This window comes from Atractosteus spatula, chromosome 3, assembly GCF_055471065.1.
Source record: "Atractosteus spatula isolate fAtrSpa1 chromosome 3, fAtrSpa1.hap1, whole genome shotgun sequence".
Taxonomy (NCBI): Eukaryota; Metazoa; Chordata; class Actinopteri; order Semionotiformes; family Lepisosteidae; genus Atractosteus; species Atractosteus spatula.
This window is the reverse complement of record NC_142708.1, coordinates 12,713,307-12,738,242: the sequence shown is the minus strand read 5'-3', so window position 1 is coordinate 12,738,242 and position 24,936 is coordinate 12,713,307. Positions and strand designations below refer to the sequence as shown.

At 35.4% G+C, this 24,936-nt stretch overlaps 1 protein-coding gene across 2 annotated transcripts in view; it reads left to right on the top strand.

The window, feature by feature from the left end:
• The window catches only part of LOC148837434 (PALM2-AKAP2 fusion protein-like), a 51,941-nt gene that overhangs the window by 3,043 nt on the left and 23,962 nt on the right, over positions 1–24,936 (top strand). Inside the window, exon 1 of one of the 2 annotated variants that reach the window (XM_088910201.1) lies at positions 19,085–19,160. The exons of the other annotated variant lie outside the window; for it this stretch is intronic. The gene's annotated coding sequence lies outside the window, so the exon portion shown is untranslated. Of the gene's footprint in view, positions 1–19,084; positions 19,161–24,936 lie in introns of those variants that run through there. 2 annotated transcript variants of the gene reach the window in all.

Genomic DNA, 24,936 nt, shown 5'->3' with positions numbered 1-24,936 from the left:
GGTATACTCAAATCCAATTTAAGTCACAATGCATTCATGGTTTATTCTAATGCCTTTCTTATTATTATGCCTTGCAAATTATTCATGCACACCCACCTGTTGCCAGGTGTTAGCAAAATCATAACAGGAGTAGGAAGTTCGAGAGGGATGACAACAGACATCGCCAATTTCACCCAGCTGTTTTAAATCACAGTTATCACAGACTTTTTCTATACAGTATATACCTCTTACACACATCTCTTCTCAAATTTCTGTTGCATTCATCCTGCCTCCATTCTGTCTGCACCTTTGTATGTTGCTACCCCTAATTAACTCCTCTCTCTGAATCAGGTTCTGAGCTGAGCCCCCTGTTTTGACCAAAAGACTGTTCCTTAAGCAAGTGGGTTAAACTATAAATGCATTATTTAGATAGATAGATAATTTATTGATCCCGTGAGGGAAATTGCAAAATTTAAATACTGAATAAACATTCACAAAGTATCTGATACTTGAATGTTGTTATTCCTCATAAATTACAACAGATTTAAGGAAAGTACTTTTGCAGCTGTGTTCCTAAATTGTTGTTTGGTTGGCCTGCATATTTTATGTGGTGTGTATCCTTCCTAATAATCACAGCTGTGATTATTATTGCAACCTTTGTTTTTAGATCAAGAAAAAGCATTTGAAACTAGCAAGCAGTGAAGGTGCTCATAGGCAGTTTATATTGTTGTACAGCATTGGTTTTGTGCCACACAAAACTACCAGCTCCTGTCGACATTCTACTGATCTAGCTGTGTAAAACCATCCAATTTCAACCAGTTTACAAGTCCAGTGTTGCACAGACTGCCAATCGCCAGTGTAGTTTGAACAGATGAATGATCTGCCATGCAGCCAAAAAATAATGATCTTTTCTTGAAATCTGTGCTGTATGGTACACAGTGTTAAGATGATGATTCCTTGAAGTTTGATGAGTGGTTCAAGAATCAGTTGGAATACATCTAATAAGATTGATTTGTTCAATTGAAAGACAAATAGTCAAAGCACATTTAGACAAAGGGTGCTGTCCACTTTCCTCCCACAGTCCAAAAAAATAATGGTAGGTTAAAGCCCTTAGTGGAACTCGCAGATGTCTGCATCAGTATGGGGTTACAACATGTATTTTCATACTATTAATCATTTCACATAGTATTGCCCATTCAATTTCTTGCACTTTTTAAGAGTGTGTACTGTACATGTGTGGGCATTTCTGTGTATCTGCCCTGTAATAGACTGGCGCCTTGTCCAGTGTTTGCCCTGTTTCGAGCCCATTGCTTGCCAGGATAGGCTGTGGCTCTCCCACGGCCCTGTATTGGATAAAGCAGTTAGAAAATTGATGGATTTGTCTCGTTTTTATAGATCCGAGATATAATTATTTTGCATGTGCCTTATAAACTGAACAAAATGTAATCAGAAACAATATCTTTATTATTTCATGTTCTTAATCAATTCCATAGAATGTGCATTAATTGAGGGTTAAGCCATATTAATGTGGCTACCATTTGATCTTTATTATATTTTAACCTGTGAGAGATAATTGTGACTTTGTCACTTTTTCACTCAGAAATTTACAATACAAAACTAAAGGATAAGTCTTTGGACTTGATGCAGCACTTTTAAAAAACACATTCTGTAAAGACAAACAGATGTTCACAAATACAGGAACACATTTCCAACACTAAATTAGCCAGGATAAATTCCTTATTTAGTTAAGAAACTGAATCACTAACAAAGGTTACTTATTTTTTATTTATAGTTCTGTATTTATAAATGAGAGGAAATACTTAACTACTGTAGGTTGGACAGAATAAATTTACTATGGATAATCATTAAAAGATATTTTACTCCATTTATCTTCAGACAACATTTTTATTTACTGCATTTAAATAATTTTCGCAAACCCTCCATGTAAAGTGTTAAGTGTCAACTACTCCATGAAACATTACTTTGGCTCAGAGTAGACATCCTTCGGAATTGTCCTTGAAAGTGAAATTGTGAATGCAAGATGATTACCAGTCTCTTATCGGTGATTTCCTCAGAAACTTGGAGATCGGAGATATTTCTTCCCCACCCTAACTGGGTAATGCCAAGAATGGACACAGAAGACAGATTAGGGAAATCCCAGAGCAGTGCGTGATACAAAAGGCAATCCAGCCAAGAGGACTGAAACATTTTTAGGAGGGCTGGAATCAAATGTGCAAAACAGGAAACTGTTCCTCTTGTGTATTCTTCCAAAACACTGTCAAGAACAACTATCTGGTATAGTATAACCAGAACTGCTATTTCCGTTTTTTTGCAAAATTCCAAGTTTCCCTGGCTCAAATCGTTACTATTATTTTTATTTTATGGAGGAAGTGTATGGGTGTGTTTGTAACTTCTTCTTAACATGAAGGAACCGTGAAAGGAGCACAGATAGAAATAAATATTTCTGCCTCCATGAGAAATAGCACCTACAGTATATAGGGGCCATTAAGCACTATGTAGATCTTAGATTGCATTTATGCATAATAGTTACTGTGGTATGTGTAAATATATGTGTTTTTGTTGTTTTTGTGTATTTGTAATACTGTATGTGTTTGTTGTTTTTGCTGTTTTTTATCAGAGCTGTTGACATAAAATATTGAATTGAAACACATTTACAGGTACAGTGTGAACGATTAACACACAGTATGGATAATAATTCCTTATTTCAACTAAGATAAAAACATTAAATTATTGCCAGTTTTTATTTTTTTAGACACATACTGTTGATTAAGCAGACAATCTTTAATTTAAAATCCAAACTCATAGATTTGAAAGAGGACACAGAGGATACTGCTTTGATATATTGAAAGCAGTAACAGCAGTGTTAAACGTGTAAACTGTATCCTGAAGATGTAAGTGGCTTACTGTGATAGCAGTACTAAAAGTAATCCAGCACCATGTCCATCAAAAGAAAGAATACATAGTAAAGGATACTTCAGCATAGCAACTCTTTTCTTTAGTATACGGTAAATATCCCAGGGATTATCTGGTGATCACTTCATGAGGAAAAGCAGTCACACTCCAAGAAAAAGATAGGACTATCTATTGCACACTAGGACTTTAACACTGAAGGAACTATCTGAATGTCAGTCCTGAGGCAGTGAGGGAGAGAATCATTCATCCCCATGTGTTTTAAACTGGGAATGTAGTCTTGGCAGAGTTCTGTGTCTCATCAAGGTCACACTCAGCTACTCTTCCATCTAGATTAGGAAGAATACTCTAGATTAAGCAATTTCATTGGCCATTATTGATAACATTTCATGATATTTCGTATCACAAACCATGAAACCAAACAAAATCATAAGGTAGTAGCTGATAATACAATCAAGACAATAAGACAATTTTAAGGTGCCAATTTGCTGTCTGTAAAACATCCAATAAAAAGAGAAGTCATAAAGCTTCAGGAACGTTGCATTTTGTGTCTCCACTTAAGAGTCTGAAAAAGGTATTTTATATCACAATGTACCTTTGTTAATTCAAATTTACACTGTGTTCAAAAAAATTATAATTCACATTTTCTCCTGCCTTATTTTTAGCTTTACATATTTACATATTTTATTAATATTCATTCATTCACAGTTAAAAATGAATTATTTTGGTGAGACTTTATTTGTCTTCATTACTTGCACAGTAACAACCTTATGGCCTAAGGGTACTGTAGAAGTGTGCGGTAATGAATAAAAGACTCTTGAAGGGTTTGAGTTCAAATGCTAGGTGGAATATTGCTATTGTATACTTGAACAAGATACTTCACTGAGATTGCATTCAGAATATAATTTTCTTCAAATAAAAGTCAAATTAATTAAACATATTTACAAACCAAGACCACACGCTTTTCATTAAATAGGTGGACATGACAGGTGCAAAACAGCACATTATTTTACTGTAAGGAAGACATTTTTTACAAAATGGAGATTGTGTTAAGTTAAGCTAGTTAATCACTGAAGCTTATTCACACATCTAAATAAAGCATTGTAATCACACTCTTGAAATAGGATTGTGGATGTGCTGATTAGCAATCACTTGTATTCAATGTGTTTGAAGATGTGTAATTAGGGGATTATGGATAGCATATGAGTCTAGCTTTAAATTCATATTAGGTTAGTAGTAGTTCTCTATATAAAACTGCAAGTCACATGAACAACGTATAACATATGAATGAACATAATCTATAAATGTCTATAAGTCTATAAATGTTAAAGAATCAACAAACTCTGAAAACAGCCATGTGGCATATATATTTCTGTGAATTTTAGCATGTTCGAAAAAAATCCTGGAACTGAATCTGTAAAACTCATCACACACAATCAGGTCACATAAGGAAAAATGTAACATATTTTATAGAATCTTTATTTATATTATATATATGTCTTTTAAAAGGATGGTAATCACATAACGACTCTTGCCAAAGGTCAAATTGGAAAGGTATGCCAGAAAAGAATTTTACCACTAGTTTGACTTGACACGCTTCAGTGTTACCGTAATCTCTTTCCAAGATGTCACGTCAGTTATAAATGAGCTTTTAAGATTAAAGGCCTAATACAATTAATATCTTTTAGGAATGTTTCACATCCGTATTGCTGAATGCTTTCTGGAATGCGATGAGAAAATTTCAGTTTCAAAACATCAGTGTTTTCTGCCAATCTCTCTGCTTTAGAATTCTACAAAGTATATTGGTATGTAGTGTAAGCTGAAGTGATTTCACTTTCACTGGCACTTGAAGCCTTTCATACCGTAGTGGCCCTTTGAGTCAGAGTTTCTACCATGTTTTGAGATTTATAGTGGAAGAGTATAACACATCTAAGATTGTAAGGTGAGACAGTTACAGTTCAATAGAGAGAGCAAAACAAGTGTTTTTTTTTCTAAAACTGTATATTTGTTATCGATAAAAATTTTAATTCTGTATGTTACAGTAGCTAGATTACAGGTTTTAAATGAATACCCATTCTGTAACCTCTTCAATCACACACTTTTTTAGTAATTGCTTTATCCTTCGAAGGTTTGTAGTAGCTGCAGCCTAGCTTGCAAAGGCCAAGAGGTGGGCCTACAACCTGGGAGAGATCTGGTCCATCATAGGGAGAACACACCCACATTCAATCACACAGGCAAAAAGAAATTCATTTGTGTTTGATAGCTTAGAATATTACTATTGTTTTCTGTTGTAGAATGAGCTTTTCTATCCATCCAAATTATGATCTCTTCGGTAAATGCAGTGTTCCCTCTTACTGGAACACTGTTTCAGTGCTGTCAAGGCAATGCTGAATCCCCAAACTCAGTGTCATCCCTGCAGCTACTGTATGATTAGGAATTTCTATGGCTGTTGCTGAACAGCCTCAGCTGAAACAGTTGTTTATTTTAGTTGTGTTTTTGTGTTTAAATGATTACTGTTTGAACAAAACTACACTTTAATTCAAAAAGGTATTTTCAAGTAAAGTCACACTACTACATTGTAGTGTCATGGGATAAAGTAAAATGGCTTATGCAAAACCGGACAAAATGTAACCTCAAAATAACCTCATTATTTGTTTCCCACAAGGAAACCGCCCACGTCTCCAGTCTAGCAATATAAGAAAGTGGAAGTGTCTATATGAGACTATGTGGGATATATAACAAAAACAAAGAAAAATGTCTACACAGATTTAACTTCCTCTCTGTAGGCGGTATCATTTGAATTTATACTCCGTAAAAGTCTTACTATTCTTCTGGGATTTGGCTCTTCTGTTGGCTGTTTTTGTGGTAAGGAATGGGCAACAAAGAAAAGACCTGCACTGCCATGTCAGATTCCTGCAAACAGCAGAGCCGGCTTAATTAGAATTAACTTTGATGAACATTTCCCTAATAGACTTATTACTGTATATCAGCATAGGTATACTCTACGTTGCCCTTTTTAGGATGCTTTCCTCAATCTTCTACATGCTTATAAGATGCTTAATAAGATGCTTAGAAGATCACTGTTGTCAGGAATGGGGTTCGGACACCCTGGCAAACCTACTGTGAGTCTTGCCCAAAGCAGTTCTATTGTTCCATGAGTGAAGAGACACAATAAGTATTGTTTTTTTTATTTTGTTAATATGGATATTGTCTGGTTATGTGTGCTTATTTTCTAGCAGTCTGGTTGCTGATCTCTGTGCGTGTAAGAATGAACTTGCAATGAAGCGTGTTAGTCAGGATTTTCAGAAAAGAAGTCCTTATCCAGTTTTCCAATAGTTCCTTTACCAATTATAAATGTTTATTCCATTTCATTTCTATTTGAATTGATAGAAAATTGAAATTAAAAAATGCCAGCAGGGCACATACAAAAGCGTAGAGTTACAGTCAAAAATGATGGTGAAGTCTATATTGTTTAAAATAATAATTCACATACTGGTAATCAAAAAGTATATAAGGGTTTTATAATTTATAAGTTCAATATTGAGTGCTCTAGCCATTCCAACAGAAGCTTTATACTAAATGCTGAATATTAAAAGTATAGTTTTATATTTGCTACTCATTATGCTGTAAAATGTAGTAGTGTATAAAGCAAGAGTTTCTTTTTCTGCAATTTAGAAGCCATTAAAAATATCAACACAGGACATACATTCGTGAAAAAAAACAACAATTTTAATTTAACTTAGCAGCTCTCTTACCACAACTGTATCATTTTCCTTTTGTTCCATTCTAAATCCAAAACTGGCTGCACTTATTTGAACTTAAAGATATCTGTAAATGTGACTTGACAAATTTCACTCATGTCCCTTTTTTATTAAAAGAAAACTATCCTTAAAATTATTTACTTTAATATGAGGTATCTGGTTGGCCAGTATTATGCTGGGTCATATTTAACCATGCAGAAATATTTTATCACTTTATATGAGAAAATGTCTTACTTTGTCCACTATTATAGAAAAAGCTATGAGGGGGAGAAACTATAAAAAATATTTTTTCATATTTGTTTTTTGAAAAAAGGGGACGCTTTTGGCCTTAATTTTAGTACTGCAGCAGCAGCTGCACCACAACAGTATCAAAGCTAGAAGGCAAATTCACTACAGGAAATTTAATTGACCTGGAAGCACAAGCAGGTCAAAAAAAACAACAATGTAGCCACTTGCAATTATTTGTACATGCCTATGACTACCTATGTGGCATATGTTTTTTAGTCAGACAACCTTTTAATGTGAGTCTCTGTAAGGCAGGCCCAATTGTGTTAGTGTACGTGCTGGGGAGCAGGTGTGAGGTCATTCTCTGCTTTGTGTTTGGGTTTTGTGAGATGCCGTCCCTGGGATATGGAAAAAACAACTTCCTTTCTGGCTTGGACTTCCTTATTGTGTCTCAAGATAAACAGATCAGCTGTTTCCTCTCCCAGCTGTATGTTTGGGAGCTTTAAGTAATATGCACTAAAGAATGTTTAAAGTGAACCGAAACGTTATTTGAAGTTTGCTTTCTTTAGTTCAAGGTTTGCGTTGTCACCCACAGGCAGGCACAAGCAAATTAACTTTCATCCTCAATGTATGGAAGTCTGTCAGGAATGGTCACTCACCCTATGAGACAAAGTGAATACATACTGTCAGACTAACAAATTAGAAGGAACATGGTGCAGAATTAAGATTCACTGAGAACCACATTTGTGAATCTTTAAACAATGGATGACTTTAATTCAGGAAATAATGGCAGGACTTAAAACTGAGTTAAAAGAGCATACAAAGAGGCATTTATTGGGTGTGGTGAACACGTGCATTAAATGAAGAACGGGGAGATTATTAGTGCCTTCTCTAGGTGTGTAGCTGGAATGGAAACTACAGCTAAAGAAAGTGTGTCACGGCAATGCTTGCAAATCTGGGGCATGTCTGACAAGGACAACTACGGCGATCTATTACTGCCTTCTCACTTTGCTACTAGCGCCAGCCAAGTTACTCAGGAGGATGAGCCTCCCTAACATAGGGCTGTTCTTGGCATCTGAAACAAAGAAACCTGCTGGGAGGCATGATTAGAAAGTGGCATTAGCTGCAGTGACTGCAAAGAAAATACACAGAAGAAACATGATCTAACAAGGCTTAATGCTGAGCATCAGTCAGGAACATTGTCTGCAATGTTCTTAAACAGGTTCATATGTTCATAGGTGTTTGAATTGATTATTTTTCAAACACATATCTACCAAGCAAGCCAGCTGGAGCCCCTGTGACCCAGAATTGGATGAAGTGGTTAGATCATGGATAGATGGATTGGATTTAGCATACGGTGTGTGTGTGGTTTAATTTAACACACTTCAGTAATTGAGAAAGAGCTCATCATTTCGTAGTGTGTGTACTCACAAACTGTACACAAACCTGTACACAAACTTCTATATATCACAATATATAATAACTAGGTCAATGTTTCCATTTAGATCAAGAGACATCTGAGAAAGGGTGACAGTTTCTTACAAATCAGAGTGGCTTATTTGTACTCTGCTTATTTATTACTTTGCTCTTAATAATTTACTTGGCTGACTTATTATCCAAAGTAATTTACATTGGGTCCTCTTTTTGCTGGATAAAACAAAGTGGCAGACTTTGCTCAAGGGTACAACAGCAAAGCCCTAAAAAGAGTCTGAACCCACAACTTTTCAGTTACAAGTCTAGAGCCCTACTGTAACTACTGTTCGACACTGCTGCCCTTGTGTAATTTCAACATGTTCTGTCTTGGCTATAAATATACTGTATTTGAACGTATCACCTTATGTCAAGATGTCAGTTAGCTTTTCTTAAACACATTTGGTGATGATTTGCTAATTTACTGAACTTACCAGCCACAAAATCACAAAGGCTGAATTGAATTCCTGAAGAAGACTTAAATAAAATGCATTTTGCATTGAGCCTAGAGGAATAGAGGTCATTCACATAGTTACAAGTCATATTCATTCCTTGCACATTTTTATCATGGCTCTTTATTTATCATCTAATTCCACTAAGACAGTATTGTATAACTTTGTATAATTTGTGCATTAGAATCATACATTTTAATAAAATTGATAGAATGGCTATTAATTGTTTGCTTCAATGTCTGAGTTGTGTTGCATAATGAAATATTGCTGAAGAAACGTCTGATAATATCTTTAGCTGAAATAAGGAAATTGTATATTTCTTAAGGAAGTTATTAAACATTAATGCGACCAAGGGGTTCAGTGAGGTACAGTACCTCATTATGATGAGCATATGCTCCTTCTGAAACAGGCTATGAATATATGAACACTGTGCTTGTTTTTCATTTTCCTAAATGAATTTACAGGAAGTAATGATTTCTCCACCCTTGTGTCTCATGTATGATTTCAAAGTGGGATAGTTTTGAATTCATTGGCAATTTGACTCTTTTTGGTATAAGGTGAAATTTGCTCCAAGTCAAAACTAAAATGTGATATTTTCTTTAACAAAAGAAGATAACGATATAAGGTAATCCATGATGTTCTACGTTGTGTTTTGTACAAGAGAATAATCTTTTCTATCTGAAGAAAGGAATAAAGAAGGGATGTGGATGGTTTGATTTCAATGTGTTGCTTCGTTGATCTCCACCGTTGGATATGATTATAGACTCTTAACATTAACCTTCTTATGGAAAAGGGCATTTTTGTGGCTCTTGCTAGGAAACAGCAAGATCTGTGAAAATCCAACCTCACCATTATTACTAAGGCTTGAATTATAAAAGACCCTGCGCTCAAGCCTTATAGAAGTGTTTGAAAACAGGTTTGTGCTCAACAGGAGCAGAGAGAAATACATGAAATGTGACTGCAAAAAGTACACTACCAAGACACAGGCCCTCTAAAAGAAATAGATTTCCAATTGTTTTAAAGGTAAAATCTTTAATCTTTAAGGTGTCTGTCTTCTGTCCCTGTACTATATAGAGGACAGAGATTGCATGAATATCTGAGAAAACACAATGCAATCTTAAACAGTTTTTGAAGTCTTCTTATTTTGTCAGTACCATTCCTCCTTGTAGGTTTGGGAGCAGTAAATTAACCATCTCTGTGTGCTTTTGTTTTAATGGACTTGTTTATAATTACTGGAAAATAAATCTCAGTCAGAATTCTATTAGTATATTATAAATAGATGTATGGTAGAAAGCAAACACCTGTTAAGATAAATTACAGAGATGCTTCTTTCAGTCTTGACCAATATTTCTTATGATTATTTTTTATTTGTTCTTATGATTACAGTATTATAATTTAGGTAAAACTTAAAACACTGGATGGCAATCAGTCCTACACTTTATAAAGATACAGTGCGTAATATACTTTTGAACAATGAGGCAATTTATCTTGAGATCATTTTATCTCCCTTTAATTGCAGTTTCATATGTATTATCCATTTAGTCAACAGAACATTAGGAAACTTAATTTAATTACATTTATGTGCACCAAACAGCAGTCTTATGACAAGAATATTATGAGGATAAATTTGGGCTACAGAAAGAATCAATGTTAATTTGAAGTTGTTTGGCATATATAACTATATGATTGTCTATAATATTTTATTATTTTAAAATTTAGCATACTGTAAACATCTAGAAATTGGTGCTTTTGTAATGGATGAAATTGAAAAAATAATGTATTTGTAAAATGTATTGAACAAAAATATAGTAACATATCTTCTTCTGCATCTCAAAATCATTTAACGGGTTGAGCCCAAGTAATATTTTTAGGATGTCTCTGCTTCTATGTTGTATTCCCCTACAGTAGGTGTTGAATATGACTTGTTCTGTTTGATTCCAGTAGCATTCCTGCATTCCTCTCAAACAAGAGAGCCTCCCTGTTGCAGCCTCTGGCCTTGGAACAGCTTTGTCATCTAGTCATATTATACCTCCAAAGCGGGTGTGCTTTTCATGTGAACTTGGTGAACTTTGTGTGGATGGAAGGGCTGAACTTGATGAGGATGGAAGGGCTGGTTGGCAGAGTAATTTAACTTGCCCAGACCAGCTGGGAGGGGAGAGGTCATCCACATAATTGAGTTTGATGCTAAGCTCATTTTCACATAAAAAAGCTTCTTAGCCGTGACTCTGCTTCAATGTTCATCGCTGAAGACATGCTCCTGTGTATTGGAATGCAACGCTAATGCTGACAGCTTGCTCTTTCCATGAAACCAGTCTGAGGGGTTAAATGAAAGGACTGAAGGACGTTTGACAGACCAAATAGAGCCCCCTTCAATTCCCCCCTGCTTTCTTGCAGTTTCTCAGGATGTTTAGATATACAGCACCCTGGCAAGTACTTTGTCTCTCCATGGAGCAAGGCTTTAGGGTAAGACTTACTTAATCTTTGTATGGCTGTCCCTCTTGAGAAAACCTGACTCTTTCATTGCATTCTATGATTGTAACCACTTGTTATTCATTAATCCTTGTTCAGTCATCTCTGGAAAAGACGTGGAGTGGAGTTTTGTAGTTTTTATACTGAATTTCTGCACCTTTTCAAAATACTTTGGAAATCTTTAGTATTTGCTCTTTGACTTATTGCACAAGCTCTTTTTCAGTTGATTTGCTAATAAAGGAGTGGAGAATTATCAGAATTAAGCACACTGCTTTATCTAAAACTTAAACGGGATATTTATGTACAGTTCGTGCAGTTCTCAAATGGTGCATAAGGTATTCTATTTCTGTTTCCATGTTGCATAACATCAAGATACTATCATGAGTGGTTCAAAAAGTCTATGAAGAGATTAATTTATAATTTTCAAAAGGTAAGAAACTATCAAATAATTTTCAAAAGGTAAGAGACTATGTTCACAACTAATGGAAGCTATTCAGAGATTTCGAATATTCAAGGGGAAAAGGAAACGCTGTTTCCTAAATTAATTTAAAAAAATATCCTTTCAGCATTTGCATATATTGATTATTATAATTTTTAAAACTAGGACAACTGTGTATTAGTTATCTTGGTATAGTATTTTTTTTTTGCATGATGAACCATCTACTTGTTTAATACTCATGGTTTCAGCCTGCCCTCCTATGAGGGAACATTAGGTTGTGTGACTTAATTTCAAACATTTATAAGTTCTTCACACGTTTGGAAGCAAGATTATTTATATTATAACTCAATCCTGTTCTTGCTAATTAGGCTAATTTGAGTATTGTTCAAATAGGTAAAGGTTTATTCGATGCTGAAAGGAAAAAAAATAGGGATACGTTTTGATATGAAGAAGGCTCCACACACCCATTGTGTCTCTTTTCTTTTCCTTTCAGCATGAAATAAACCTTTTACCTGTTCCTTTGCAGCCTACGCAGGCTGACGCAGGTACCTACTAGAAATTCCTCAAATAGGCCTTATCCACTTCGTGAACCTGTGCCCGAGACGACCCAAGCTGCACTAAAGTTGCAACCAAAGTTGACATTTGGGTAGATATTGCCTGCTCCCTGGATCACTCTGCAATGAGGCATGCTTTGTTAATGTACCATGCATTATAGACACACTGGTGGCAAACAAGGTTGCTTTGAAGGCTTCGCAGAGGCCTCTTTTTCTCAGAGGAATCTAGGCTAGAGGGAAGAATGTGCCTTATAAGAAGAATAATGTTATTACAGTAACTATATCGGCAATCTTCTAATACATTCAGGTGACACATTCCGAATTGGAATCCTTCATTCTTTAATTATCTTTTCTACAGTATGTAGCATTGTTACCTTACTGTATAATGATTACAATAGAAGACAGTTTGAACCAATGTTACCCTTCTACTGGAGAAATAAGTTCACTCTATAGAAATATTGATTTGTCAAGATTTCTCACATATGAAAAAACCCTAGGTGATTTTTATTATTCAAGTAGAGCTAAAATGCAGCTGTATGAGCTGTATTGACTAATGTCCAAAAATTTAAATTTACAACCAAAAGTCATAAATTACTATTAGACAGAGCTGCCTCCAATTTCCCTCCATCTTGATCAGTACAGTGACAATCAAACTCAAAAGAAAATACTTTGTCTAAAGTACTGTAAGTCAAACCCTGTAATGTCTTCTAAAAGAAGAAGCTGTGAGAGATTAAAAACAGATTCCGGTTGCTGAGATTTCATTGATTAAAACATTTCCCAAGAAAATAATACAAACAGAGCAAATATATCAGTCTAAAAGGAAAAAAGTCTTTAATATTGGTTTTCATAAGATGCTAAAAGAAATCAGACTAAAATGCCAGTGTAAACACTAAACTGACCCCATTACTGATTAAAGGGTGGCAGGCAGTGTGGCTTTTTGTATAAAAGTTCATATTTAATTGTCTCTGTGTTAAGCAATGCTCACTATATTCTACATGTAGCATCAGTGGTGATTTCCAGTTTTAGAATTGTCAAGTGTGGTCTTTGTGCTCTATTTCTTTGTTCCCAATGGGATTTTAAAGCAGACTAACTGAGCAACTGAACAGAAAGTAAGAAATAATTCCCAGTAGCAAAGTGAATAGCACCTGGATAACAAGCATACTTGGGTTTTATGCAGAGAAGCTTGGAGTTATGCCATCAAACTGACCTTTTTTCCATTCTTGGCATCAAGACACCCTGCTACCTGCAAAATATATCTGTGCTGGCCTACTAAATAGCATTAATCTATTTTCCTTTATTTCCTCTATTTACCCTTCTGAGTGCAGACTTTAAAATATGAAATACAGAGCTAAAAACTAGACTTTAATGAAAAGGTGTGTTTTCTGTTAAGTGATCATTTCTAATTTTACAATGATGGGAGTGCTACAGTATGTGAAATTATGTTTCCTGGGTGTGTGTCTTTTTGCATACCTTAACAAATATACATGGTTATTTTCACCATCCAGGGCAATATGTGTTAAATAATAGAATTTTTAAAACTTTTAAAACTCATAATAGAAATGAGTGCACTAACATAGCAAGAAGAAAATCTTTTTAAAAATGTTAGGTTAAATTTGTATGTTAAACTAAATGATACATGTGTAATCACTGCAGACAATAATCTTCAAAAAGTAAGTCAAACTTCAGCTAAAGCAACAGAAGTAATATTAATATTTTAAGTCATTGCTATGTGAAACTTATAGGAGCGCTGCATTTTATTCAGCTGAAAAAGGAAAAAGTGCAAATGAAGACTGATTGATGATGAAGAGTATACTGGAGCTCCGTGCTGTCACAACATTTGCTGATTGAAGCTAGGCAAATCTGTGTTGGTTACTTACATTTGAAATTACATTGATTTTACATTGATCACTTACATTTTTTTTACCTACATTATTAGTCTGCTTCCCATAAGAGCAGCTGAACCAGCACATGTCTGAAAGTTTTTAATGTCCATCTTCCCGTGTACACTCACAGTCTATATTTGACCCAATAACCCCTTCAGCACCGTTAATACCTCTGGCTGCCACCTGGGTTGCTGTGTCTCTGACGTGTTTCACAGGATCTCTTGTGATCTCTTTAATCCAGCATAATTCCGCCTTCATTGAAAAGAGAGGACACTATTCTAAACAGCCTATATAAGCCACTTTAGTCATATTATTATTCATTAAGTAGCAGCACTTTGTCGAGAGGGGAGGCAGCTCATTAATGTGAGACATGTGCTTTTTTTTCTGGCAGCACAGATGATTAGCAGCGCTCTAAGTTTCCTTTCCTTTCCTTGCTATACAAAACAAGAGGTCTTGCACAGAAGCATGTATTACTTTTATGAACACCTACTGCACCAACCCTTAGAGAGAATAGTGCAAGAGTGCTCTAGTTTTAAGGGCTACTGAAAACAAACTAGTGTGAATAATGAAAAATATAAAAATGTTTTAAATGTGTTTGATGTTAAAAAAAAACTCTTGCTAGCAATCCTGAAACATGAAAATAGTTCTTGCAGTTCTGATACTCTCTCCCAAGCCAATAAAAGGAAAGAGAATAATCCATCCTGTGTAAGAATATTCCTAGTCTTGGGTTCAGAGAGAACTGTGCTATAACTGTGTTTTTTTCTTGAGCCTTAACTTTAAATATTAAAGTCTTATTAGAACTTATCAGTTCACGTCTCACACTATAGATAGTTGATGGATTCTGCACAATGGCCTTTCACTGTTTTTTTCAAGGTCTCTTGTTTTTAACTTTTGGCTGTATGTATTGGCTTCGACAGTTGCTGACATACGCCAGATGACCCCACTGAGGTTCATTTCCCAGGTTGAAGGCTACATTTGAGACCGCATTTAAAGGCAGAGGCATTTGGCTAGTGGAAGAGAAACTAATTCCCTTGTTTATCTTTCTCTGCATTCATTTCAGCTCTTTTAATAACCATAAATACAGCTCATCAGCTCACAGCTTGTTGATTGTGCATTATAAAATGAGTACACATAATATCATACAGTAATAATTATACTGTAGTTTTAATTTAGTTATACTGCATGTACAGTATGCATTATTAGATAAAACTGTAATTATAGAAATAAAAAACTTCTTTAAAAATTATGCTAAGTGGAAGCACTTTTGTACAATTATATAAATCTGCAATCAGCATACCCTAGACTCAGAACAAAAACACGGGTAGAAACTCCAGAGGAAAAGAGAAGAATTAAAAGTTTGAAATAGCTATCCTGTCAAATCATACTGATACTGTACGATTATCAATCAAGATCTCAAAGGCCAAAACCATTAGTTCTGAAAAGTCTTATAGTTGTTTAAGAATTATGGTAATTCTTAAACAACTCAGCTCATCATTACAATATAGTACCAGCAGTGGATAAAAAATGCATGCTGTGCTTGCATTCTCTTAAACAGTGCATGTTCATACCACCTGCTTTATGGCGACAGCTTACAGTGGAATCAATAGAGCTAAGACATCTGACAGAGGACTCAGAGTGAATAGTGGCTCTCAATGATATCATTACCGTTGCACAAAACTAAGAACATCATGTCCATAGTACTACAAACTCACTAAGCCCCAGAAGTAGTCAAGCAATTGAGCACTGCCCCTTAGAGAATCCCATTCACAATTGCCTAATCACACATAACCCAGATTCAGACAAGCTATTTCTATACAGTATGAAACAACCTTGTTAATTATTTTTGATTGATTATTTTTCGAACAGTCACTCGGAATGGAATAATAAACATAGGCCTAGATGTTTTATGTACTAGGACTTTAATTCAAAGATGATACTGAAATTTGGGTTTCTAAGTTTGTGTATTAGCTGTCCTGGGAGATTAATTACTGTGACTGCAGGCTTGTTATAACCAAGATAAATTTTAAATTGTATGGGAGTCAGAGGATGGCAAAATTCAATAAATATGTTCTCTTACATTACTGTCTGCCTACAGCTTCCTTTGAATTTGAACAATCCTTTAGGGAGTCATGCAATATAATATCCTACTTCTTCCATATTCATTTTTATCTGGCCAATACCAGAAATAAATTTACACACTTTGCTTATAAACTCTTGACTCTATAGACTGAAGACCTCTTTCTACACAAGGGGTAGTGAGTGTCAGAAACTTGTGGATGAGATCCTCCGATCACTAAAGGTACTATTATATGGCCACCTCTCATTTATAACCATTTATAGATTTTATGTTACCACATGATATATACATTTATTATAAATCATTATTATACTGGATACTTGCTGACTGAGGTGATGCCCCTTGCCACACTAAGGGATGCAAAATGATTAAGAGAAAAGAGAGAAAATCACTTATTACTGTGGGTCATCTACATCTACAATAGACCTGGCTACTCCCCCACCTACCATACTCTGCATTATTTAAAAAGAATGGAAAAAACCTGAGCAGCCTGTAACCTGCAATTTGAATAATTCAAAGTTTCCTTCCGATGCTACGTTGAAATACTCTGCAATGCTTTGGTTGGATCGTTTAGGACATCTACAATTAACTGCACAAAAGAGTTGATTTATGAATCCATCACAAAGTTTATGACAGATGCCAGCGTGGGTGATTCTAGAGGGCCTGACGCGTTTCTGCTGGTAAGGGCAAGTGGCTTTCTAATTACAGTGAAAATTATAGGAAGAAATGCAAGAAAACAAAAATAAATGATCTTTTGAAATCAACAACACAGTAATTACGGAAATCTTTAAACTGTAGACACTACAGAATGTATTTTTACTGAATGCAAGACAATCAGAATGCAATCACAAAATATTGTATGTGTCTGTACTTAAACTATAAATAAATAAGGAGAGATTTACTTAGTTTTTAGCCATTAGCAGTGGCCTGTGTTTACTGGTGCAGTTTCTCACTGCTCTAATTTAGTGCAGAAAATCAATTCTGGTAAGTCTGCTGTTCTGCTCATTCTGAGTAGAAGAGATCACTCTTCTTTTTTGAAAGCCACTGCCTCAGGTTGTTCTCCATGAGAGCAATGACATTCACAAGTACATTTATGATTTTGGTTATATATATAATATAAAAATGCACTTAAATAAATTGTTGGTGAATATAAACCATGTTGGTTTATATTCAAATATGTTGCAATGCTCATAATGCACTTTTTCATGATTACATTCCAGATGAGAGCATGAGGACATACTGTATGAGTATTAGAGTAATATTTGCAGTTTTTTTCCCTCAGTATAGGAAAACTGACTGTCCTCTGAAGGACTAAGGATATAAAGCAGGGGTTAGCAGTCAGGTTTGTATTAAGATATATAATATCCTTCTAAATAAATATTTCAAAGGACGTTTATGATATGTATAGTATTTCACAAGCTGTTAGTACTTTGTCTCTTGAAGAGTATTCACTTTTCTTATTTCATATAATGACAAGGTTTATAATTATAATAAAATAAAATGTTAATCTTGTCATTCTCCAATGTTGAACAGTTTATCTCACAAGGGACATACATTTTTTTAACCATTGATTGCTTTTTCATAGCAGTGTTGTAATGTGGTGTTTTTTGAGTGTTAGAATGAGACATATTTGGTAGTCCACTACTACTATCAGTGCAATTTTATGAGCACAGAAAATTTGCATCAACCATTAGAAAAACTCATATGCCTTTTCCACAAAGTACAAGACTCTAGATCTAAGTACAAAAGAGAGGCAAGTCTTTAAGGTAGTGTAATGTAGAATTCTCCTGAAAGTACACGTACAGTATGTTCTTATTTTAAAGTTTGTGTAAACTGCACTAAATTAAGGTGCAAGCTGAAATATGTCAATAATTTGCAGAAGCTACCCATCCCTAGGTTATTTTAAAAAACTAAGAGAACTTGTAATGTTTGAGACATACTGTATTAACACATACTGTATAATAAGGCAGTATAAAGTGTACTTTTACACTTTTACAATATTTATACACTGGTAAAGTGCTCAGGGGTTTTGAACACACTTTGAAAGGCCTTCTCCTTGTTGTCAAGTCAACAAGTACACTAAAGTATTAGATTAGTCTTGTTTTGTCCTTGCACTCAGATGCATTTGATCAATACAATAATATGTATTACAGCAGCTGGAGAGTAGAAGAGCTGTCGTATTTAAACACCATACCCAAACTGAATTCATCTGTGAACTAGAATAGCCCTTTAAAAATACTAAATTATACATCTCTCTAAGTAACACCCAGTATTTTACTGTTTGTGATTTTTTAAATATATGATATACTGTCTAAATATGCCTACAAAAGAATGGGAAAATGCAATATTGTAATTTTGGACGTTTGAGTTGTGGAGTCATGCAGAGAAGAAAACTGTTTCCAGGAAAGCAGAAGTGATACACTGACCAAGAACTCATATATTACTGGTAAGAATGTTCAGCTTCTAGAGATCCTTGGCCTTTGCTCAATGAGCCCCAGAGGCCTTTTGAACTGCATTAAGAATGTTGAATCATTAGGTTTCTTGGTCAGGGAATCTAAAAAGACCAAAAACTCCCCCATCTCCACCAGAACTGAAGCATTTGCATTACACCATGTTTTGCTGGTGCTGCTGCCCTACATGTGGCTTTAGTTTTTTGTCACAGCCTATGACAGTAACATAGTGCCCTGACCGTGCTTTGAGAAGGGGAGAGGAGGAGAGGAAGGGGGTGGAGTATTAAAGGGGGTCTTTGTGTGAATGGATTGAAAGGAGGGAAAGGCTCTTCCTTTACCAGCCCCTAAGACCATGACATCATAGCCTGCAAAAAGGCAGGGGAAGGAATTTGACTTGAGGAGCCAAAGAGAGCAGGCATTGTGGAAGTTAAAAGGCACTTTTCGCTGAAACTGGACAACAGCTACGCAGGGTAAGCCTGGGTATTTTTTTTTTTTACATTCCAGTAGAAAAGAGGGAGAGAATTTTGTGGTTCGTACTTAAAATAACCAAAGAAGTAACTATCAGGAGACTGCTCTTTTTCACTCTCGTAGAACTAAAGAAAAACTGAGGATGTCAGCGCTTGTTTGTTTCTTCAAAAATGACGGGAAATACTTTTTTTAAGTAATGAAATAGCCTAGGCTCTCCAGTTTAACACCTTCACGAAAAGCCCTGGCAATTTCATGTTAGATGCTGTGTAATTGGAATACAATGCTGAGTTTTGAGGCTGTGAGCCGCTGAGATTGACGTGCTCTAGATATCACATGTGGCTTTTAAAGGATGCTCAAATTTGTGTAGTAAAAAAACCTAAAGTGGTCAGAGAATGCTGCTGCTGATTATGTTATGTATGGATGTCTTGATTTTAAACATTTGCGCATATTATTATGGATTACGATATTGTTTCAAATTTCCAAAAGTAGAAAAATATTGAGAATCATTTAATTCTGTAAAATGTGATTTAAAACCATTACAGTTGATTACACCTTGGTGGTCTGTTATTAAGCCATGTGCAATGGGATAAGCGCATGGGAAAAATGCAATTAGACTAATAACATCAAACTGCAGTGGAACTTGGATTTTTTTTTTCATTTTAGGAGATGATTAAATATTTAAACATTTTTTCACCTTGTCTGAGAGATGACAATATATTTTTGGATTACTTTGAATTTTACAGGCATTTCCACAGTCAATCGAGGCCAGAGCAGTAATCATAGTAAACGTCCAGTTCAGTTTTCCCCAAAAAAACTGGGAAAGAGTTATGTCAACTGTGCCAAATTACCGTCAGCGAGTATCCAAAGGGGTTAAGCCAATATCTCTAGGTAATAGTTTCCAGATGTGAGAAGAACATTATTTAATGCAGCAGTTTCACAATGCTGGATTGTGAAATGTCAACAGGGCACAAAGCTAGAACAGCCATAGAGCAAGAGAAGTTCTTTAGAAATATTAAACGGAGGAAAAATAAGTGCAAGAGCCTAGATTCCAAACCAGCCTGTTTAACCAAGATAACTGGGATAAGTAAGTCACTCATCCGTCAGCACTACTCTTAAACAGCAAGTCATATGTTCCTTTCTTAAGTCAGCAAAGGCATGTTGGGAATGTGAAAGCTGCTCTCTGCTGGATGTCCATTTATAAAATCTCGCTGAAAAACAACACTGGCATGTTTAATAAGAAGCTTTAGTAGCAGGAGCTATTCAGCTGGGAGGTTTTGTTGTGTCTGTTTTGTTTTTAAAGAAGACATTTTTTAATGGACACAGAATGTCTGGTATTTCCTTTATTTATATCTCATGTACCCTTCAGCCTACAGTATTGTGACTTAGCTGTAAGTTTAAATTCAGATGTTGAAAGCTTTTAAAAAAAGTGTTTTTTTATTTCTTGCACAGCTGCTTTGGAAATATTATCCAATGCCCCATACAAGGTCTTAAATTATGTAACGTATCAATATGATTTTAAATTCATAAAGGACAAAGATTTGGAATCCTTCATAATAGTGGACCGAAAAGGAAGTAGTCCTAACCTATTTGTTATTTCACTTGTTTTTTTCTCAACATTATCTAAACCAATTTAATTCTGAAGATGAAATAAGAGCACCCATAAAATTAAATGTTCTATCAATTTTAATCAGGAAAATACACTATTATTGCCATGACATTTCAGTAAAATATTGTTTTCCTGATTCAATAAATCTGCAAATTAATATTTAATAAACACTATAGTTAACAAAAGATATGTTCTTCTGTTTGTTGCTGGAAAATACAACAACTTTTGTTTCTGTTGTCTGAAAAATAAAATATTTTGAAAAATCCTAAACAATACTGAGGATTGAATGTAGGGTGTAGTGATTTCAAATCTTGCCTCCAATAATGAAATCTACAGATTAGAGCAAAATGTAGACAGTTCCAGATGAGAAAAGCAATCTTGCAGTATGTAGCATTCCTATAGCTACTTTGATTTTAGTGGCAGCCCCATTCCTGTCGTATTTGGTACAGCTTAGTACATCTGCATTCCGATAACATCTTAGAAAGAATGTGTCCTTTGCCTTCACCTTAATTCAGTTATCCATCATCTGCAGTAAAGTGATGAAATGTGAGGGATATTCTTCTATCAAAACGTTTTCAATGGGTTGAGCTTCTAGAAGACTGGCCAATTTGAATTGTGATAAGATAATCACTGCCTTAACACTAATGATAAAGATGTCCATTTATCCAGCACATATTCTGTTTTTTCTTCTAAAAAGAACTTGAGGTGCCAGTTTGAAAAAGTTGTATCTGTATAAAAGGTCACTTGTGCAATGTTATCATGGAAGAATTGAATTTACTCTGATAATACAATGTGACTATTAATATTATATGAATACTATTCATATTTCGTTAAATTAGTCTCCAATAGTTTTTATCCTTTGCCTTAATTCACTGGTTTTATCATTTTGCTTTTCTTTTTCCATCTTTTTTTCATTCTGTACAGTATTCACTCTGCTTTAACCATGGTAATCTATGATGAACCTTAAGACAGACTGACATACTAAAAAAACAAGAGGTAATTAGCATCGATGAAGTGGCAGTTGTAGAATACTTTGGTTTGTATCAGGGTGGCAGTAGAAATTTTACCACAATAAAGTGTAAAAATGTTCTACCTGGCTCATATGGTCAACGGCAGAACATTAGTGGTACAATGGTGTGTAAACTGAGCAACACTTAGTACACTGCAGCTGAAGTCCAATGTAAAGCAAGCTGTTCCAGAACAAACATGACACCGACCACAGCACTCTGCAATGCAGAGGAAGGGAGTCCACATTATAACTCCACTGCCACACCAAGGTCTTTTTTCAGAACACTACGGTACATCTGTTCCCGGACAATGGAAGTCAATCATTACAATTGGCCTGATTTCGAAAAGTGCATATTTTTGGGGTGGACATACACACCAGTTAACAGCAGCTACTGGTCAAGTTAGTAGCTCACCTAGCACCTGCTCTTGTGAAGTATAGCTACTGTATGTGACAAGATCAGAGTGCTCTGTTCTGCTTGCTCATATTACAAGAACTGCTGTGAGGTGCAACTAGGGACTAGAGCATTGGAAAGGCCAGTTTTGTTACAAACATTTTGTACTGCTTCAAACAAAAGCCATTAAAACCTATTGTAAAATCATTTTATTTCTTATACAGTATAAAATGCCTTACTTTGTCCTGCAAAATTGTATTTCTAATGGACATAGAAAGCTCTTGGTGGACCTTGAGGTCTGAAAACACAGTAAGACTAACAGCTCAATTCCAGTTACTGTCAGTCATGGGTATCTTGTTTTAGTGGCACGAACCTATTCGTTTTTCTTATAACATTTAAAAGGAAAAATCCATGTCTCCCCTCATGACCTCAATCATTAGGGAAAGACATGATCATTTTCAGCCTGATTCACTGAAACCATGTTCGCTTCAATATTACTGTTATCTAATAGTGCAGAAAAGCCTTCAGGGCAGGTCTGGTTAGAACAGAAACAGCTGTCCAGCACAGATCACTGACTCAGTGCCACATGGCTTCTTCTCAAAACGTACTGTACAGTAGTTTGCTTATATATACAACAAAAATATAAACAGACCCATTGCTATGTGTTAGCCCTTGCTCTTCAAATAAATGAATAAAAATGGAAATATGAATATCTTGTAGTTTATCTATAGGAAAAAAGTACCAAACATGTATCTTTCCTTTATTCAAAGAATAAAACTTAATTTCACATTTTACTGTGTGATTGTTAATGGCCTACACCTGTTAAGGATTTCTTCATGAGATGTAACCTTTTTTGTATTTTTTCCTTTCGTTCTTTCATGTCCGCATGAAGACATTTATTTTGTACCCTGTCTTAATTAAAAACACAAGAATTGAACCAAAATACTGTACTTATACTAATCACACCATAATACACATTTTCAAGGTTCTGTTCTGGCTATAACACATTTGCACGTACAGTTTTCAGGAATCTATGTGTTCCAGAATTTTCTGTATTCCTTACCTACGGCTTCAGGGAGTACAAAATCTAGGTCATGATCATTTGGAGTGAGTTACCAATCTGTCAGAGCTAAGGAAGAATATCTGAAGAGCAGACCTCCCAATGGTGTGAAAATGTACTGTAACATGCAAACCTATTGCATCTCCTGTGATATCTACTGTAACACTACACAAGGTCACCTCAGATTTAGACATCTCAGGTTAACAGCAATTTGCTTATACTGTATATTGTTACCCAGTGGCAGCTCAATTTTATATTTGAATTTTATCCTTCCACTTCCGGTTGTGAGAGTAAGCTCATGTGTTTGGCTGCTTCCTTTCTCTCGGTTATTGTTTTCATTTTTATTTTTTATTCTGGCTTTTTTCACTTTTATTAAAACAATCACTCTATGTTTTTAAATGTGGGAGCAATTTTTACCTATTTTAACAATATACAGACAAGTTGCAATCTATGAAGGCCAGTTTCACATAAACTGGAGCACAAGCACAAGCTATTTTCCTCAAGTAGTTAAGAAAAAAATTTTTAAATCATATATTCCTGTCTTACACCATTAAACAGTTGTTAAACTGTCCTGTCACTTCAACTGCTTCAGCCCATTAATGTAAAACCTTCCTAGTATTTTTTAAAACTATTTGACACAACAAGCCACAGCACTGCCTTTTTGTATGTCTGACTTTGCTGGTTCTCCTTGATCTCATTTTACACTTGCTCATTACCAAATTGGCACCACAGATGAAACCCATTTCTTGTTTACTGGATCCCATTCCCTTTGTATTCCATTTGCTTTTCTTTGCTCTTGATACTCGGCCCTATGCTCCTTGGTGTACACATTATAACACTGTGGGCTGTGGCACTAGCAGCTTTTAAAACAGCTGCAGTTGCAGCAGTGCCAAAAAACGTGCAGTACATTAGGTTTTCATAATCTGAATACATTTTGGCTTATATTTTCCTTGCCTTTTTTTGAAAATATTTTAGAATGTGTTGTTTAGATCAATTAGTCATCTCACTCTAAATAAACATTTTTGAGCCCTTTGAAATTTTTGGCTTAACAATTACATAGCACTGAAATATGGTAACATACTGATAATGACCTTGTTAAATTTGCTGTTCATCTCATAGAAACCGATTCAGGTGCACTATTTTTAATCTCTTAGGGTCAATTCAATCCTGTAAACGATGACTTTCTGCTTATTAGGTTGGAGAGTTTGCTTGGCATCTTTGGTTTTAAGATTCTTGGTTTTTTTTTCTCTTGGTGATTTTAGATCTGATTTTGGCATGGTTACTTTTGGTGTTCCACAGGGCTCAAATACTGGGCCCTCTACTATTTCCTCCAAAGCAGCGTGTGTCATGTCTGCCTAGGCTGACGAGCAGCAAGGAAAGCTGGTTACTCTGTGTTGGTTACTTCTCTGTGTTTTCTCGGCTTTGGACCCCGCTTGTTAATATGACTATGATTCTGTGATTCACAGTGTTCCCTGAATCTGACCCTCACTTTGCTCTGACAAAGCCTCAAAGATTCCTCTTTGTGGTTGGGACTGTGCTTAGTTTCATTGTCACTGGCTTTGACCCCTGCCTGCTCGACCACAATTTTAGGCTGTGCTTGTTTCCTGGTTGTCGGTCTTGCCACAGCACACCGTCTGTCTTTGCGCTGTGATGCTCTTCTCTGAGTATTATAAACAGGATTTGGATTTATTGTGTCCATAAAGTGCCATACC